Genomic DNA, 18,137 nt, shown 5'->3' on the forward strand with positions numbered 1-18,137 from the left:
TTTGAAAAGACTGTGATGCTGGGAAAGATTGAAGGCAGGAGGAGAAGGGGACGACAGAGGATGAGATGGTTGGATGGCATCACCAACTCAATAGACATGAGTTGGGTAAACTCTGGGAGTTGGTGATGGATAGGGAGGCCTGGTGTGCTGTGGTTCATGGGGTCGCAAAGAGTCGAACACAACTAAGCAACTGAACTGAATTGAACACTGTTGCACAGATTATATTTATGATCGTCCTTGAGTCTGTACCTTCATGAACCCATAAGCCAAAATATATGTATAATCTAGAGTCATGAATATAAAGATTTTGTGGCTTGAAAAGAGTAATACACTATAGATTTAGGAGACGGAATATATTTCATTCAAAAACATTTTATACTTCATAAGGTCTACAAACTAGAACCAATATATGTCTTACTTTAAGTTTATAGAATACCTGCTTTTCAGAAACTAAAGATTAGTAAAGAAGATAAGCCAATCCAGACTAGTAGAGCAAGTACTATAAAATATATAAGAAACATGCAATGAATATTTAATCTATTTATCAAATGTATTAATAAATAGCAATTCTATATCTAGTGACTTAATGTAAGAAAATATGGGTATCTGAAAAGATTTAGAGGATACTTCTCAGTCTGTTGTTATATCAGAGAAAATAATGAATAGCCCAAATACTTAATTGAATCATATTTATCAAATAGATTTTGTTCCAGAGAGTAGCATTCTATAGATTTATTAAAATAGGTATTAATGGTTTAGAAGAATGCTCAAGACATAGAAGAAGGAGCGGGCATATTTTTAAAACTAAAACAGGAGATTAAAAATCCTTCATAGGATAACAGTTATAAATTTATAGAGAAAATTATATAGAAAGGAGACTTTTTTTTTTAATTTTTAACACTTCTAATGTCTTCACAATGTATATTTTGATGATTAGAAACAAAACAAAGTATATAATCATTAGGTTTTTTCATAAGAAAATGTTACAGATGGTCATGAAAATAAAATCACTGTAGTTTTTCAGAGATTAAAAAAATGAGAAATGAGGTTAAAAGATAAATCAAAGTAAAACTGTGTGTTTAAACATAATGGCATGTGTACATATATTATTATATGCATGATTTCATAATAAGAAAAAAATTAACTTTTTCATTTAAGTAAATGAGAATTTCAGATAGTGAAGCCAATTGATTCCTATTTAGTTAAACATGTAAAGACACCAAAGATGGAATAAAATTTAAGTAGGACCTTAAAGGTTAAATATATGGAAATGTGCTTTCATTAGTATTGATAATTACTAAATTTGACTAGTTGAAATGGATAAATGCACATATGCTCACTTACCTTGTTCTAACTTTCATTTTGTAGACGATTATACCATAAAGGCTGCACATTGAATAAGTTTAGATATTAACATTTTTGTTTAAAGTTCGTTTTTAGTATATCAAATTGATTATTCTGTCTCTTATCATACACTTTGCAAACATCAATGCCTTTTAAAAAAACTGCATCATTGTATAAGTAATCACAGTGATAAAATATTTGTCAAATCTCTCAGTTACTTATTTTCATTACCATATTCTTTAATTATTAATTTTTTTACTTCAATGATGCATGAATAAGTTGTACTGTTATCTAAAAATTGAGATAATTTTGTAATTTCTTATGTGAACATCTTTTAAAGAGAAACTTTACAAAGAATACTGGTAGTATTCTTTCAAACTTTTCTTTGACTGTGTTCCTAAGTCCATGCTTTGCCCTCTAATTCCTACTGAATATTCTGTTTGGATGATGACATTGACACCTAAGTCTTCAATATACCCAAATTTATAACTGCATGAAACCATACTCTACTTGGCCACTAGGTCAAGATACGAAATGAACCACAGGTATCTTTTCACCTATATTTCTTCCCTCTTTCCTTCAGATGCCTCTCTAATTGGATCTCCTCTTTTCACTCTTCCCAATATTAAATGTGAAAAAGGAAAACCTTGCTTGATAGGCAAAAGTGTATGTGAGGGGCCGCCCAGATTGACTGAGTAGGCTTGAATCATCTTTAGTAGACAGGAGAAGGGGCAAGTTTTTTTGTATCAACATAGAAAAAGGGAGAAAAATGTTACCATCAATGAATTTACTCTTCATAATTGATCTTCTATGCTCTCCTCCAATATGTATATTATAAATGTATGAGCTATCGTTAGGTGGAAACTAGAAGAGTGGCAGAAAAAACGTATATAATGGTAGTTGAAAGTTATCAACATATCAACATGTGTATGGGAGGACAGATATGGTATTAATTGGGCTCAAATATTTACCCTGCTGTGAATGAGTTATGCAACCTAGAGCATAATTTTCTCTTTAAGCCTCTGAGACTGAAATTACTTGTTGTTATAAATCATCCCCATTCTGTAAGTCAACTAATAGAATGTTTGCATAAGCCTTTTATAAATGGTTAAGCATGTTGCAGATTCCTACCAACTCTAAAAAAAATAGTATTTATTTTACTTAACAAAACACACACACACGTACATGTGTATATAAGTGGATGCATATGGAGCCACTTATTATACTTGTTCCTGTACTACTTCTACTTCTTCCTGTGTAAAATGTCTTTGCTTTCCAGTAAAGTATCCTTAAGTATTTGCAGAGAAAGTTCCCTCCTCCTCACTCTATTCTCTGTGGCCTGCCCATGATATCATTATGGTTCAATAGTTTAGAAGGTGTTCGTGTTGCCCTTTGATCACAAAGGAAATTCAGCTCTGGAGAAAATCCTATGATAATGAGTTTGGCAACACCAAGCAACTTCCTTTTATGAATACCACTCACAAAATAAATGTGGTATGAAAATTAAAGACAGAATATTAAGATAGCATTGATTCATTGATCTGGAAATTATTTCTGACCATATAATATTAATAACCCTTCGTGACTTGAAATGTAAGCTGCAGCTAACATCACATGGCAACAGGAATTATTTAACATTGCCAACAACTGAAGTCATGTTGAATTTTTTAGCAGCTGAAATTACATTTGCTGAAGTACTATGATGAGGATATTTTGCAAACTATAATAAAATACTGGAAATTATCACAAGATGAGAACTTGTTTACATCAATCAGTGTTCATTAGTCATTCATGAATATATGCCTAAGATAAATCAAAATATAATGTATATTGATCACACTGAAACCACTTTTAGTGTCAAATAATGCGTAGCAAAATTTGGGAGAATTAGATTACTGCAAACCAAAAGTTGCAACCAGGCTTACCCTCTGTCTTTTATTCATATTTCTCAAGAAAATGTGAGTTACATGAGAATAGACCAGAGCTGGGGGGGGTTATAAAAAAAAAGACAGTGACTGTTAGTGATGATTATCAATAACTAAAACTTGAAATCATTCACAAAACTTTAAGCATCTACTATCAACACTGTATTTCTCTAGACCTGTGGAGGATATAGATATCAATAAAGCATTTCTATATTCAAGTGACTTTCTTCCAGGAAAGAAGATATGCTGTATACACAGATAGTATTCAATGTTATATTATAATGCAGGTGCACATATTTTTAATATGTTAGGCAACTCTTAGTGTTAGATGCTAAAGATAATGCATGATAGAGTCTTGTTTGCTGGAAGACAGATATATTTTGATTTGTATTAAAGCAATTATGAAGGCTTCTTGAAACTGAATCTGATATAAATAACAGGGATTATATATAGGCTGGGAATGACATTGTGGATGGAGGGAACAATACATTTACAATGACCTCAAAGGTAGAGGACAAATAGTAAAGGAGAGTTAGCAATCCCTTTGTTTTCTCCTTTTCATAAAGAGTAGGAATACTGGGCTTACATGATGGCCCAGCTGGTAAAGAATCTACCTGCAGTGTGGGAGACCTGGGCTTGATCCCTGAGTTGGGAAGATCCCCTGGAGAAGGGAACGGCTACCCACTCCAGTATTCTGGCCTGGAGAACTCCATGGGCTGTATAGTTCATGGGATTGCAATAAGTCTGACACGACTGAGTGACTTTCACTTCTTCTTCAGTAGTACTAAAAAGGATGGTGATTAATTTTCATGGACTTGAATATTATCAAGAAGTGTCTTTATTTTTATGATCCTCCTCCAGTGATCTGTGGATTTTCCTATTGTGCTAAATACCCATAACATCACAAATACATTTTTTTCTGACTTAATTGGGAAATACTATATCTTTTATACCCATGAAGCATATCATAGTTTACTAATCTGATGCTTATAGTAGTACTTAAATATCAGTTATAAACAACATCAACCTCCAAAGTTTTATATTTTATATGCCATAACGTTTTTCTACCACACTCAGTTACGTATGATTTTCTACAGTAGACGTTTGTGTCAAAGTCAAAAAGCAAGAGTACTTGCAATTTTAAAACTAATATTAGAAAAAAATGTTTCCTGTAATATACCATTTGTACTAAACACATATAAATTCAAGTTTGATCAATGTTCAAAAGGTATAGCTTAAAAGCTGAGCACCAAAGAACTATTCCTTTTAACTGTGGCATTGGAGAAGACTCTTGAGAGTCTCTTAGACTGCAAGGGGATCAAACCAGTCTATCCTAAAGGAAATCAGTCCTGAATATTCATTGGAAGGACTGATACTGAAGCTGAAACTCCAGAACTTTGGCCACCTGATGTGAAGACCTGGTTCATTTGAAAAGACCCTGATGCTGGGAAAGATTGAAAGCAGGAGGAGAAGGGGATGACAAAGGATGAGATGGTTGGATGGCATCACCGACTCGATGGACATGAATTTGAGCAAGCTCTGGGAGTTGGTGATGGACAGGAAGCCTGGCATGCTTTGAACCCAGTCCATGGGGTTGCAAAGAGTCAGACACATCTGTGTGACTGAACTGAATGAATAGATTAAAATAAAAATGTCATGATAACAAGTAAATAATAATCTTTATCTTTCTAAACAAAGACTGGTTGGTTAAACCATGGTTTTGTCTTCTCAAAGAATTTTTGTCACATTCTTAAACCTGTAACTTTCCTGTTAACGCTAGTTAGAAATTTTGGCCTCCAGTTTCAATTACAACTTCAGTAAAGAATGAGTCAAATGCATTTGAGGCTTAAAATTTTTATTTTTATTTTTCTCAATTCTGTTAATCATAAAATTGCCTTCATGTTTACTAAAATATTTAGATAATTCTTTCCTTTTCCTCCTCATTTCCATTCTACTTATTCAGAACATGTTTGTTAAAGTAAAGCATTTTTCTGAATCCTGAAAGTCTTCTTTCACATCCTTTATATTTTTTATATATAGATATATTTTCCTGTCTAATCAATGTTTTAAGCTCATTTTTCCCCCTTGACCAATTTTTAAAAAATCACTATTTCTCCTTTTTATCATATTGTTGCCATAGAAATCTTCTAAGATACAGCAGTATTTCACAGTTACTATTCCCTGCCTGGTTATGGTATTGTATTTATACTGAATTTTTGAGAGTTTGACATGGTGGCAGAATACTGCAGTATGTAAAAAGTATGAGACAAGAGTTAGAAGCATGAAACTGAAAAACTTAGAAGTTGGAGCTTGATATTTGAGAAATCCCCACAAGTGATTTAACATTAGGGTGAAACAGATGAAGGAAAAAGCGGGAAAACAGGTGCTAATATAAATTTGTTTGGAGACATGGACATTGGAATACAAAAGGATAAAGATGAGTGAGAAGGAATTATCCCAGATGATTAAAGAGATGTAGGAAAGTGTAGGAAAATGTTAAAGAAAAAATTGTGTCATCTGCTGGATGGCAAAAAAATAGTTTATTAAAATGAAGTGGTGTTTTATTTTTTTAATATGTGAGATACAGCATAATTTTCTGGTTATATAGAAACATAAATCAGTCTCCTTCAAAGATCTACTATACATGAGGCCTCAAATACAAAAATGTCAGAAGTTGCCCTTCTTTCCCCTTAGATTAATGTCAGATGCTGGAGATGACATGATTACGCTGAAAACTCAGAACTTGACAATGTCGTTCATTTGCGCAGTTGTGTCTGACACTTTGAGACCCCACAGGAGGAGGAAATGGCAAACTACCCCTGTATACTTGCCATGAGAACCTCATGAACTGTATAGAAGAACTTGGCGGTAGTAGATATTAAATGTAATTTATTTCTTGTAGAGGGGAAGATACAAATTCCTGTTTGATATGGCAATGTTCTTTTATCTTAATAAATTAGAGGAATTTTCTCTCATTTTTAGGTATCACTTAAGCAATTGTTGCCTTTCTGTAATAAATAAGCGAACTTCAACACTAAAATCATGTCTTACACATGTGATTATCAAATACCTTTTGTTGCAATATGCTGAAACAGTTAAAAACATCTGAATTTAGATTAATACATACCATTGGCTACAGTCAGAGGTACTGGTAGTCAGTATTCAAATTCTGTTGCTGTTGCTGCTAAGTCGCTTCAGTTGTGTCTGATTCTGTGTGACCCCATAGATGGCAGCCCACCAGGCTCCCCTGTCCCTGGGATTCTCCGGGCAAGAACACTGGAGTGGGTTGCCATTTCCTTCTCCAATGCGTGAAAGTGAAGTTGCTCAGTCGTGTCCGACCCTCAGCAACCCCATGGACCACAGCTTTCCAGGCTCCTCCATCCATGGGATTTTCCAGGCAAGAGTACTGGAGTGGGGTGCCATTGCCTTCTCCGAATTCTGTTGCTAACAGAGAGAAATAGCACCTACTCAGGGTAGGCCTTGAAAGCAGGGGCAGAATGTGTTTTATTTTCAAGTATTTTTAACAGTGGAAACAAATTATTTTATAAAATCTAGAGGGATATGGGATATTCTTACCCTGTATTAAACCCACAAAATTTTAGCTTTCAAATTTCAGAGAGTGAATGTTAATTTTAAAGCAACTGTGTTTAGAAATGGGAAGGCAACAAGAATATCTGCTGGTTTCTTGGAAATTTCTTTTGGTAGGAGGTGGTTTTCCTTTCAGAAGTGGATGGTGTTTCTTTTTAAAAGATTCTACACAATTCCAACAGGGGATGGACATCTCTCTGCAATCTTCAGTGTACACTGTTGTTGAAATGGTTGAAGCAGTTGTAGAGCCCTAAGAATTATTCTCCTTACTTTTTTCTAAATAGGAAAGAAACTGATCATCTAGTAATTGGATAGTATTTAGAGGCTTATAATAGCAACAGAATCATAGCATCTTGCTCCACATTGTCTGTCCTGTAGCCACATTCAATAGAAAAAGGTCCAACTTCTACCTGTTTATCTTGGTAATAACTTTGCTTATTTTTAATTTATGTTTCTATTGTTATCTTGACTTATCAGTTCTAAACATAATCTACTAATTTCCTACTATGATACTTTAGAGGATATAAGCCAGCCACTGATCACAGAACTTTTTTTTTTCCACTCTCCTCTCAATATGTTGAAAAAAATTGTTGTGTTGAACTTAGTACTCAATGTTTACTTAACGACTTTGCAGATACTGTGTTCAGGTTAACATTGTTTGGGGCTGAGATCTTTGTTTTCCTGAAGCTTAACAGATTATAATGTCTTCAGATTTCAAATGTACAAAATTATTAAAATATGTGTCAAATTCCTTATTTTGAAATTCTGTTCCTCCAGCCTTCCATCATTTTGTTCCCATCTATCTGGCTGTTCTCTTATGCACCCTGTCTGTTTGGCTCTGAATTTCTTGTTCCTGAATTGTATTTACTACTCCTTCTTGATTGGACCTCTCCCTCTTTTTGCAGAAACAAAACAAGTTTCTAATAGCTTCTTAAAAAATAGTGTGAAAAGTACATATGTTGGACCCATGCTTGTCTTCAGAGGGCTTACTTCCACCCTTCCATGTGACTGATATTTGAGTATATGCTTTAGTATCTGGGATGAAAAGGATTCTCCTTCATGACTATGATAAGATCATTCTAATGCCAGTCTGATGTCTTTTCATTTGTAGGTGACTTTTGTTTTACTTTTCTCTTTGTAGAACCTCATGATTTTTAAGGTTCATGATGGTGTGCCTTGATACGAGACTAATTCCACTTAAGAGTGATTTTTTTTGATGTTGAAAAATAATATGTAATTTCTTTGATAACTTTATCTTATCAACTGTCTTTTTATCATTACTCAATTATTGAAACTTCTAGATTCAGGTCTTAAAGTTTTTCAACTCTTACTCCCTCTCTCTCTCTCTTTTTTTTGCGGGGGGGGAGGTTCTCTATTTTAAATTTCCTTGGCTTTATCTTTTACCTTTCTATTGATTTTTAGAAAATAAAAACATCTAGGAAGTTGTGGGAAAAATACAAGAAACACTTCAGTACCTCCTACCTGTAGTTAACATTTGCCTCATCTGCTTTCTTCTTAAAGTACACTCAGTAACCCAAACACACTATCTCTATGTTTTCCTTCTTTCCTTTCCTTTGAGAGTAGATTGCATATATGACTTTCCTTCACCTCTAACTACCTCAATTTTTTTTTTTCCTGAAGAACAAAAATAATTTCTAACATATTTACAGTAGGGTAATAAGTTTCAGGCTTCCCCAGTAGCTCAACTGGTAAGAACCTGCCTACCAGTGCAGGAGACACAAGAGATACAGGTTCCATCCCAGGGTCAGGAAGATCCCCTGGAGAAGGAATTGGCAACCCACTCCAGTATTCTTGCCTGGAAAATTCCGTAGACAGAGCAGCCTGGCAGGCTGCAGTCCATGGGGTTGCAAAGAGTTGGAAATGATTGAGTGTGCATGCACGCATGCAGAAGAAACAAAACTGGAGACAATCAGCTTCAGTAAATGTGTAATCAATAAAACATTAGGAACACCAGCAAGTAGATTATATCAGTGTTAGCAACTGTTATCAGCCAATTCTTCATGGTACTTTTTTCCTTCAAGTATGGGATCCAGCCTAGAATCATATATTGTATTTACTTGTGTTAAAAGGTAAACTGAGACATGTTAAATTTCAAGAGTGAAGAAAAATCAGTATGAATTGGTCAGCACCAAACCAGAAGTGGTTAGCTGTGCTCCATGGAGAGGAGTTGGGGAGAGACTTGATAGAGAAAATGCAGAAGCAAAGCAAGGAGATTATTGATTGGCTATAGCTTAAAACATAGTTTACTATTTGGTTGACTTAGATTTTGATTTTGTAATCTCTGAGGCATTTATTGCCTTGGATTCTGCTTTGCTTACAAATACCTTCATGGCATTAGGCCACCTCAGACTAACAGCCTCATTGTAAAAATAACAGGTGTCTTATTCTGCAGACTCCTTCAATCTCAAACATTGCCTCAGCCTTCTTTATCTTTTATGACAATGTCTTTTTAAAGAATAGTCTCCCTTTTAAAAATGAGAACATTTTGGTTCATCCATTCTGTTTTTAAAAGTTCTTCTAATTTCCAATTTTGTGCTTTACTTACTATAGCATTCTGCTTTTATTGTCATAGGATATCTTATCATAATATCATAATCTATTCATGTTCAGCACTGATGCCACTGATGTTTTTGGTGTGTGCTCTTAAACTTCTGTATTGTCTCTCTTTTGTTTCAGTGTTTTTTTGGTTGTTACTGTAGGATTTAGCTAAAGGTCACAGTCGTGTTGCAGTTTTGCTCAGATGACCTTTTCTTTCTGGCTTACATGTTAGAGAAGGGTTTTAGAGTAGGATCTGTGGTCGTACAATTTGATTGCTATTGTTCTAGAAACCAAGGAGAAGGGGATTCCAGTTTCTTTGGTTAAGAATGCAGCTTGGTATGGGGAGGGAGGAGGGAGGAGGGTTCAGGATGGGGAACACATGTATACCTGGGGCGGATACATTTTGATATTTGGCAAAACTAATACAATTATGTAAAGTTTAAAAAAAAATGCAGCTTGAAATAAGGGTTCTCTTTAAAGTGTACCAGGCTTATTGTCTTCAAAGCAAATACTTAGAATTCAGGGTTTCTGGATGGGAGGTGCTGAGGAATGGGGAACAATTGCCAGCTGTGGGGGATGAGAGAGCAACCACTTTACAGTATTAGGATTTTTTTTTTCCCCTCAAACTGCATCCCACCCCTTTGTTCTAAACATCCACTCCTTCCAGTGAATGGGTGGCTTCATGGGCTGATAAGCTGACTTGTATGTACTCCACACTCTGGGCACATAAGGCAGTACCTTGTCAGCTCCTCTGCATCAATCATCATTTCTCTGTTTCTTGTTCTCCACAATTTGAATATAACACAATGATTAAGGGTATGATTCTGAAACCAGACTGCCTGGATTTGACTCCTAGCTTTATCACTTAATGAATATTTGATTAGCAAGTTGCTTGATGTCTCTGTGCCTTTATTTTCACATTTATGAAGTGGAGGTAATGATAGGGATGTTACTGATACTGAGTTAGAACAGTGCCTGACACAGTCACCTGCCCTTAACCTTGCTGCTGTCATCATCTCGCTTCTAGTAGTATCGCCTCGCTAAGTTGATTTTTTAAAACAATTATTTTGATGTCATTTGCCTGATATTTGAGAAAAAGAAGTTAATGCCTGCGGTCAAACCATCAGTCTTTTTTTTAAAACAATATTAAGGCTTTTTAATTTTATTATCCTCATTCTCCTGCCATTTTTTTCCTGAGCAATAATATATTTGTGTGATAAGATCCCTTTTAGTAAACTCCTTCATTTCATCTTAAAAAACTAAGAATTGTAACATCTAATACACCTAGATTAATTATAGGATTTTATTCATCTTTATAAAAAGTACTCATTCTATTTTATAAACATTTTTTTAGAATTTTAGGTTCAAAATATCAAACTCTTACATCATTGATTGTTTTGAGACACAGCTATCCATGAGAACTTACTACAAGATGATTTAATGAAACATTTCAAATTAATATTAAACTACAGAAAATTATTAAAAAATTTATTCTACTGCTATCTCTAACCTATTAAACAGGCAATAGAATCCCTATCTTATGTGCATAGATATTTATGTTATAGAAATTCAGTTATTTAAATATTTATAAAAAGTGAGTTGAGAGCAAGCAGCACTTTCAAAAAGCAATTAATAATGAACAAACTTCAAGGGAGCTATCATTATAACAACAAAGTGCTTTGCAACTCCAGTAACTTCAGTGGTACAGAAATAGGCCATCAAATATAATTAAAAGCGGTCAAAAATAAACAGAAAGTGAACTGTAAAAGGCTGTCCTTTGCTAGGAGCTTAAGGCAAAAAGAAAGCCAGGAAGAACCTTGAAAGTAGTAATGAATTGATAAGCCTTACTGCCTGCAGCTTGTAATGTGCTCTGTCAGATTTTAGTATCAGTTAAAGTAGATTAATAGAGCAATCACTGATTCTCTGTCTTAAATTCTTCTCTGTTGTTCCCTGATTATAGGCTCCCATGATAGATGAAAGCCTGACTGGGTTAAAATTTCAATTCATTTTTCTGCTCAGTTGCTTTTTAAGTAATGCTGGCATCTACATTTGCTGGACACCAGCATTCTCTATGATGTTTTAAAAACAGAAGTAAATTCAGTTATTGACATGTTTTAGTCCTCATTTTCGGGGAGGGTTAATTCCTCTGTATTCAACAAAGGAAGAATTGCCCTGGAACATGAGCAGTTGACATATTTCTACCACTAGGGGCTACCATAGTGAAGTGTGAAAGTGAATAGTGAAGTGAATGATAAAGAGAAGATAACAAATTTATTGTGGCTCTAAATGCTCAGATTAATGTGAATCTGCAGAAACTGTACCACAAGGACAGAAACAATTTGCCCTTGATCATTTTATTTTTATAATAATGTTCTTTAATGAAGCTAAAGCCTCCCTGCTGTGACCTTATTATGTTTTTCAACATCAATGAGAAATAGATTCTTCTGAATTGTAAGAGAGCTCATGAAACAGCAGGCATATTGAAATAGAAGATCAATTACTTCTTTTGCAGTAATTCTGAACTTGAAATGGCTATAGCACAGCCTATGTAGACAAGACAGAGCAGCATATTGAAAAGCTGTATACAAATTAAATTTATCAGAAAAAGCTGAGATAAACTGTTTTGTTTTCTAATATCTTATGATTATTAGTCCCTTTGAAAAGCACATGCTAAAGACTCTGTTGTAGTAGAAGCAAACAAAAACTTAAAGTTTTATCCTCAATTTAAATGTAAAAAAATTTAAATATATTTAATAGTTCTCCTGAAAATTACTTGATACCACTGCTTATGATTTTCATTTTACTCATTTTAACCTGAAGAAGGATCTTTGATTAAGATGGGAGCATAAAGGTCCTGATGAGAATGGAGACAGATGAGTCTGGATGTTATGAATGTAACAGATTATTACTGCATTTATGAAATACTCTAATTTGTGAAGTAATTTGTTTCCATTATGTCACTCAATCCTGGCAGCAATCCTAAAAAGACATGAGCTCAAACAGTGCACTGACAGCTTTGCAACTGCAACAGTAAGGCAGACTGAGGCTCAGACAGGTTAAATGAAGAGCACTAGGTCATGCAACTACCTTACTGCTGGCACCTGGACCTACATAGTAGCTCAGTATTCTGTCTTTCCCTTTAGGTTTTGCAAGAACACTGAACTTTCAAAATGCAAATCATTTTGCTATAATAAAGTCAGTGTTACCAGAGTATATAATTTCCATTTTCATCTGCCACATTCAGGCAGGAGCTTCCTATTTGTGCTGATAGTGGAGTCACACGGATCAATGGGCCTTTAGAGAATGAAATGCTTTATTTAAATGATTGTCCTGCGGCACATGCAGGACTACGCAGCACTGTAAGATGTAGGAAACTGAGACAGCGGAAGGGGGCTGTCTGAGACCCTTCTTCAGAAAAGGGCAGACACATTGAATGCTTCATTCTTTGCTGGGCAGGGACTTTCCCACCTGACAGGAGCTTGGGGTGGAACTCTGGCTGCAACACCATCCATCATCCTGGTCAATGAGATTGACTTAAAGAGACTGCTGAGGGTCAACATGATAGAGTCCTGAAACTACTTAGGAGGAAGAGAAATGGACTTTCAAAATGAGGATCACAAGAAAATGGTATATGTGAAATTCGGGAGAATGAAAGAATTATTTTAAAATATGGTAGGAGATCAGTGTGAGGAGCAAAACAACTGAGAAATTAGAGGTAAAAAATAGTGGAAATACAAATGATAAGCTTATTCATACTCATTCAAATGAGTGATAGTGTTTTATTTATATATTTTCAGCTTTTTCTAAAGCTATTTTCCATTCTTTTACATAAACCAGTGAAAGGCTGCTAATAACTTTCTACCTCTAATATTTCAACATCAGTATTAATATTTTTGTACTAACAAAAAATAATGGCATTCACTGTATTGTGAGTATGTATCAGACACTTTTCTAGAACACCAAATGTATTAACATATAAGCTATTAATCCTATTTTAAATATTAGGATAATACTGTGTTTCAAATTTAAGGAGCTTGCTTGCCCATGAAAACTACAAAGCTCAGTGGCAAAGTCAGGAAGTTTAATTCTACAGCCTTCACCCATTCCCTAAAAAAATAGTCTGCTTGCTCATTAGAACAACTTTGCTATTTGCTTTTGAAAAATAACATTTTGGTAAACCCAAAAATTTATGTGATACTTAAACTACACTGATACTGCTTGAATACTTCTAGAATATTTTGGGTTGTGACAAAGTCCACTTTGCCTTAAGATTATGGCAAGAAAAAAAATTTGCATTTTTAACAGTGATCATAATTCCTTATTAAGTGCAATGGCTAATAGCACTATATGACTTTCTATAAAAATTGTTGCCATGATGCATGGAGATGCACAATAATAGTTACTGTCACACTATCTTTAAACATGAACTTGAGTTAAAACCATTTACTTAAAACATGGTTTTTAGCATAACTGAATGTTATAACTATTCCATTACTGAAATTCATGTAGATCAACTCTGTGTATCTGAGTGTGTTCAGATGTATACAGTTGATCTTTCTTTCATTTTTCTGAATTTTCCTACTGCCTAAAATTTTTTGTTAACCCTTAATCAATGCTTATAGAATGTTGTCATTCCCAGACATGCTCAGAACAGTAAAAGTGAGTCTCCCTCCCCTTACAACTCCCAGCTAAGGTGGAATGAGGTGATACCTTCCCTTCTCATTTGACATTCACATTGATAAACAAGTATCCTTTTCATGGTCTACTAAGTGTGACTGTTTTTAGAAATGTCTTCATTTTTTGTGGGATATTATGGTATTCTTACTATTTTAAATGGCCCCCAGTTGTAATGTTGAAGTGTTGTCAGTATTCCTAGGTGCAAGATAACAGATTTGCTTTGTGGAGAAAATACGTGTTAGACAAATTTCATCCAGGCATGAGTTATAATTTTGTTTGGCTGTATATTTAATCTTAGTGAATAAATGATATATATTTAATACGGTATTTTTAAACTGCCATACTGTCTTGTACACCATTCTTTTCAGTAAAAGCGTACGATAAACATATTTCTATGTGTCTTAAAGTATAAAATTCTTAATGGTCTTATGAAAATTCATTGCATGGATTCATTGGAATTGTTTTTTACTTGTTTCCCTTATTTAAGTCTGTGTTGTTTCTAACTTTTCTTCATTAGAAACAGTATTCTAATAAGGATACTTGCACAAACACTTTTGTTAACATGTTCTGTTATTTACTCAGGATATATTGCAAAAAGTAGAAGTGGAACTGCTAGATACAAGTCTATGTATGTCTTACCCTGTCAAATTGCCCTCCAGGCAACTATGCTGGTTTACATTCCCTCTAAACTCCATATAAGTCCCTCTCCCCACACCTTTTGCAATTCTGGATAAAAGTTTCTTTTCAGTCACTATCAGTTACATGTAGTTCTAGTTAAAAAAAAAATGAATGAATAAATCTGAGTTTGCTCTAAAACTTCAAGAGCTTTAAGAGGTAATTAAATAGCTGAGGGGAGAATTTCTGGAAATAGCATTTTAGAATGAGGCTTGCCATTTTTTAGAGTGATTTTTTTTTTATTGGCACTGCAATAAATCAAAGTATTTTAAAATAAATTTCATTTCCACCAATTATCCATTTACACTAATAAAATTGTATCCTCCTTTGGCTTTTTAAATGTCCAATCTCTTAATTTAAAATTATCAAAGTTAGAGTGACTGATATAACTAAACAGGGTTTTCTTAAGCCATGTCTTTCAATGCTAAAGAAGGAAGTATTAAAATCATTTAGAATTGACTTAGATTCTAAAGTAAATTGAGTTATTCAAGTAATATTCTGAATCTGGAAGATGATGGAAAGAAAAAAGAATGACCTTATTGGGATTATTGAATCAAATAGGGCTAGATCAACTTTGGCTGACAATGAACATGTACCTTCAAGAGAGGGACTCCTAAATGAATTGCTTCTCTTATATGCCTAGTCCTGGCTGTCTTAATGTTGCTGCTCTGTTCCCTCCATCTAATTTGTAGCATGAGTCCAATGGTGCTTCGATTACTGGAACTGGATTGGTATGCTGGTCATGCCCAAGTCACAATGATCTTTATCTCCATTCTTTTCAGGCAGAGAGATGGGAAATAGACTGACAATACTTGAAATTTTAAAATCATTTTGTAACAATATTTATTTTAAAATACTATCTTCTTCACTTTTTCTTGAAATTTTAAAAGTAACTGCATAGTTTTAAAAAAATCTCAAAGGGGAAGAAGGAAAAGTAACATTTCCTCCCCTATTTCCTCCCCTTCACTCCCTCAATTCTGTTTTGAGATAAACATGTTTTCTAGGTAAGCACATTCTTTTAGAGAGAATCTATGTACAAAAAGCAGAGAAGGCACTGGCAACCCACTCCAGTACTCTTGCCTGGAAATCCCATGGATGGAGGAGCCTGGTAGGCTGCAGTCCATGGGGTCGCTAAGAGTCGGGCACGACTAAGAGACTTCACTTTCACTTTTCACTTTCATGCATTGGAGAAGGAAATGGCAACCCACTCCAGTGTTCTTGCCTGGAGAATCTCAGGGATGGGAGAGCCTGGTGGGCTGCCGTCTATGGGGTCGCACAGAGTCGGACACAACTGAAGCGACTTAGCAGCATGTACAAAAAGCATATGTGTACAAAGGTGTAGTTTTAAAAATGTTTTAATAATTGCATTCTGTGCTCACTATTCTGTATCTGTATTTTGCATCTCTCAAGAAAAAGTGGAGGTTGGCTCTTCATGTGATTAAATGTAATAGAATGCTCACAGGTAAAACTTGATAATTACTAGTGACTTTGTGCCAGGCACTAGTGACTTTGTGCCACACACTTACATGTGTGAAAGTGTTAGTTGCTCAGTCACGTCTGACTCTGCAACCCATTGACTGTAGCCCACCAAGCTCCTCTCTCCATGGAATTCTCCAGGCAAGAATACTGGAGTTGATAGCCATTCTCTTCTCCAGGGGATCTTCCCGACCCAAGGATGGAACCTGGGTCTCCTGCATTGTAGGTAGATTCTTTACCATCTGAGCCACCAGCAAAGCCCCTTACATAATTCTCATAACTCTCCTAAAATACTATGACCTCCTTCTATAAATGAGGCAGATGCCTGAAGAAATTCAGCAAGCTGTTGAAGCTCACCTAACTAGTGACAGCAAAGCCAGGGTTAAACCCAGGCCTTTGGATTCTAGAGTCCACTGTCATGTCCATCATTCCTGAACTTTGCAGGACTAGTAAGTGGAGGGGTGTTGAGTTAGCTGAATGTACTCTTTAGAAATAACTGTGTAAATTGATTTTACAACAAATGGGGAACTTTAAAAGAAGGGAAATATATAAATATATATATTTTTTTGACTGAAAGAAAAGGCATTAGGGGCTTTGCAGAACTAGAGTATTCTTTCATTTAAAATTTTTATATTTTAGCTTTTTTGATCTTGATAATCATAACCAAAATAAGCTGGAACAGCAGGAAGCTAAGACAGTGACACATGAGCCAACACATTTGCACTTACAAAATAGGTTGGGTGTGGAGTGGAAAGATATAAAAGAGACTAGCAAGTTAATTAGGAGTTCTGAGTAAGCTAATCAGCTTGGTCCTAATGGTGATGAGCTTTTGTAGAGTGGGCATCTATGGAGGGAGGAGGGCCCTATGACAGTCACTTGCAGTGCTCTGAGTTTTGCAAAAGAGCAAATCAATACAGGGAAAAGAAAAGGGAGCAGGAAAGAAGGGACTAAGGTTAGCTGCTGCAGCTGCTAAGTCGCCTGTGTCCTCTCAGACTCTTTGAGACACTATGGACTGTAATCCACCAGGCTCCTCTCCATGGGATTCTCCAGGCAAGAATACTGGAGTGGGTTGCCATGCTCATCTCCAGGGGATCTTCCCCACCCAGGGATTGAACCCACATCTCTTTTATCTCCTGCATTGACATATGGGTCCTTTACCACTAGCGCCACTTGGGAAGCCCCTAAGCTTAGCTAGTAACTGTCAATTATCAAAGTAATGTTTAAAGTATTAGCTTTAAAATGTTTAAAGTATTAGCTTTAAAATTTTAAAATTTTTATTAAAACTATTGTGAGTGCACTGGTCATAGCAAACACCCTCTACCAACAATACAAGAGAAGACTCTACACATGGACATCACCAGATGGTCAATACCAAAAACAAATTGATTATATTCTTTGCAGTCAGATGGAGAAGCTCTACACAGTCAGCAAACCAGGAGCTGACTGTGGCTCAGATTATGAACTCTTTGTTACAAAATTCAGACTTAAATTGAAGAAAGTAGGGGAAACCACTACCATTGAGGTATGCCCTACATCAAATCCCAAATGATTAAACAGTAGAAGTGACAAATAGATTCAAGGGATTAGATCTGATAGACAGAGTGCCTGAAGAACTATGAACAGAGGTTCATGACATTGTACAGGAGGCAGGGATCAAGACCATCCACAAGAAAAATAAATGCAAAAAGGCAAAATAGTTGTCAGAGGAGGCCTTACAAATAGCTGAGAAAAGAAGAGAAGTGAAAGGCAAAGGAGAAAAGGAAAGATATACCCATTTGAATGCAGAGTTCCAAAGAATAGCAAGGAGAGATAAGAAAGCCTTCCTCAGTGGTCAATGCAAAGAAATACAGGAAAACAATAGAATGGGCAAGACTAGAGATCTCTTCAAGAAAA

At 35.2% G+C, this 18,137-nt stretch overlaps 1 protein-coding gene across 42 annotated transcripts in view; it reads left to right on the forward strand.

Annotated features, from left to right (window-relative positions):
• Positions 1 to 18,137, forward strand: part of PTPRD (protein tyrosine phosphatase, receptor type D) — a 2,534,232-nt gene that overhangs the window by 791,129 nt on the left and 1,724,966 nt on the right. The gene's annotated exons all lie outside the window — the stretch shown is intronic.

This window comes from Bos indicus x Bos taurus, chromosome 8, assembly GCF_003369695.1.
Source record: "Bos indicus x Bos taurus breed Angus x Brahman F1 hybrid chromosome 8, Bos_hybrid_MaternalHap_v2.0, whole genome shotgun sequence".
In the NCBI taxonomy this organism is placed as follows: Eukaryota; Metazoa; Chordata; class Mammalia; order Artiodactyla; family Bovidae; genus Bos; species Bos indicus x Bos taurus.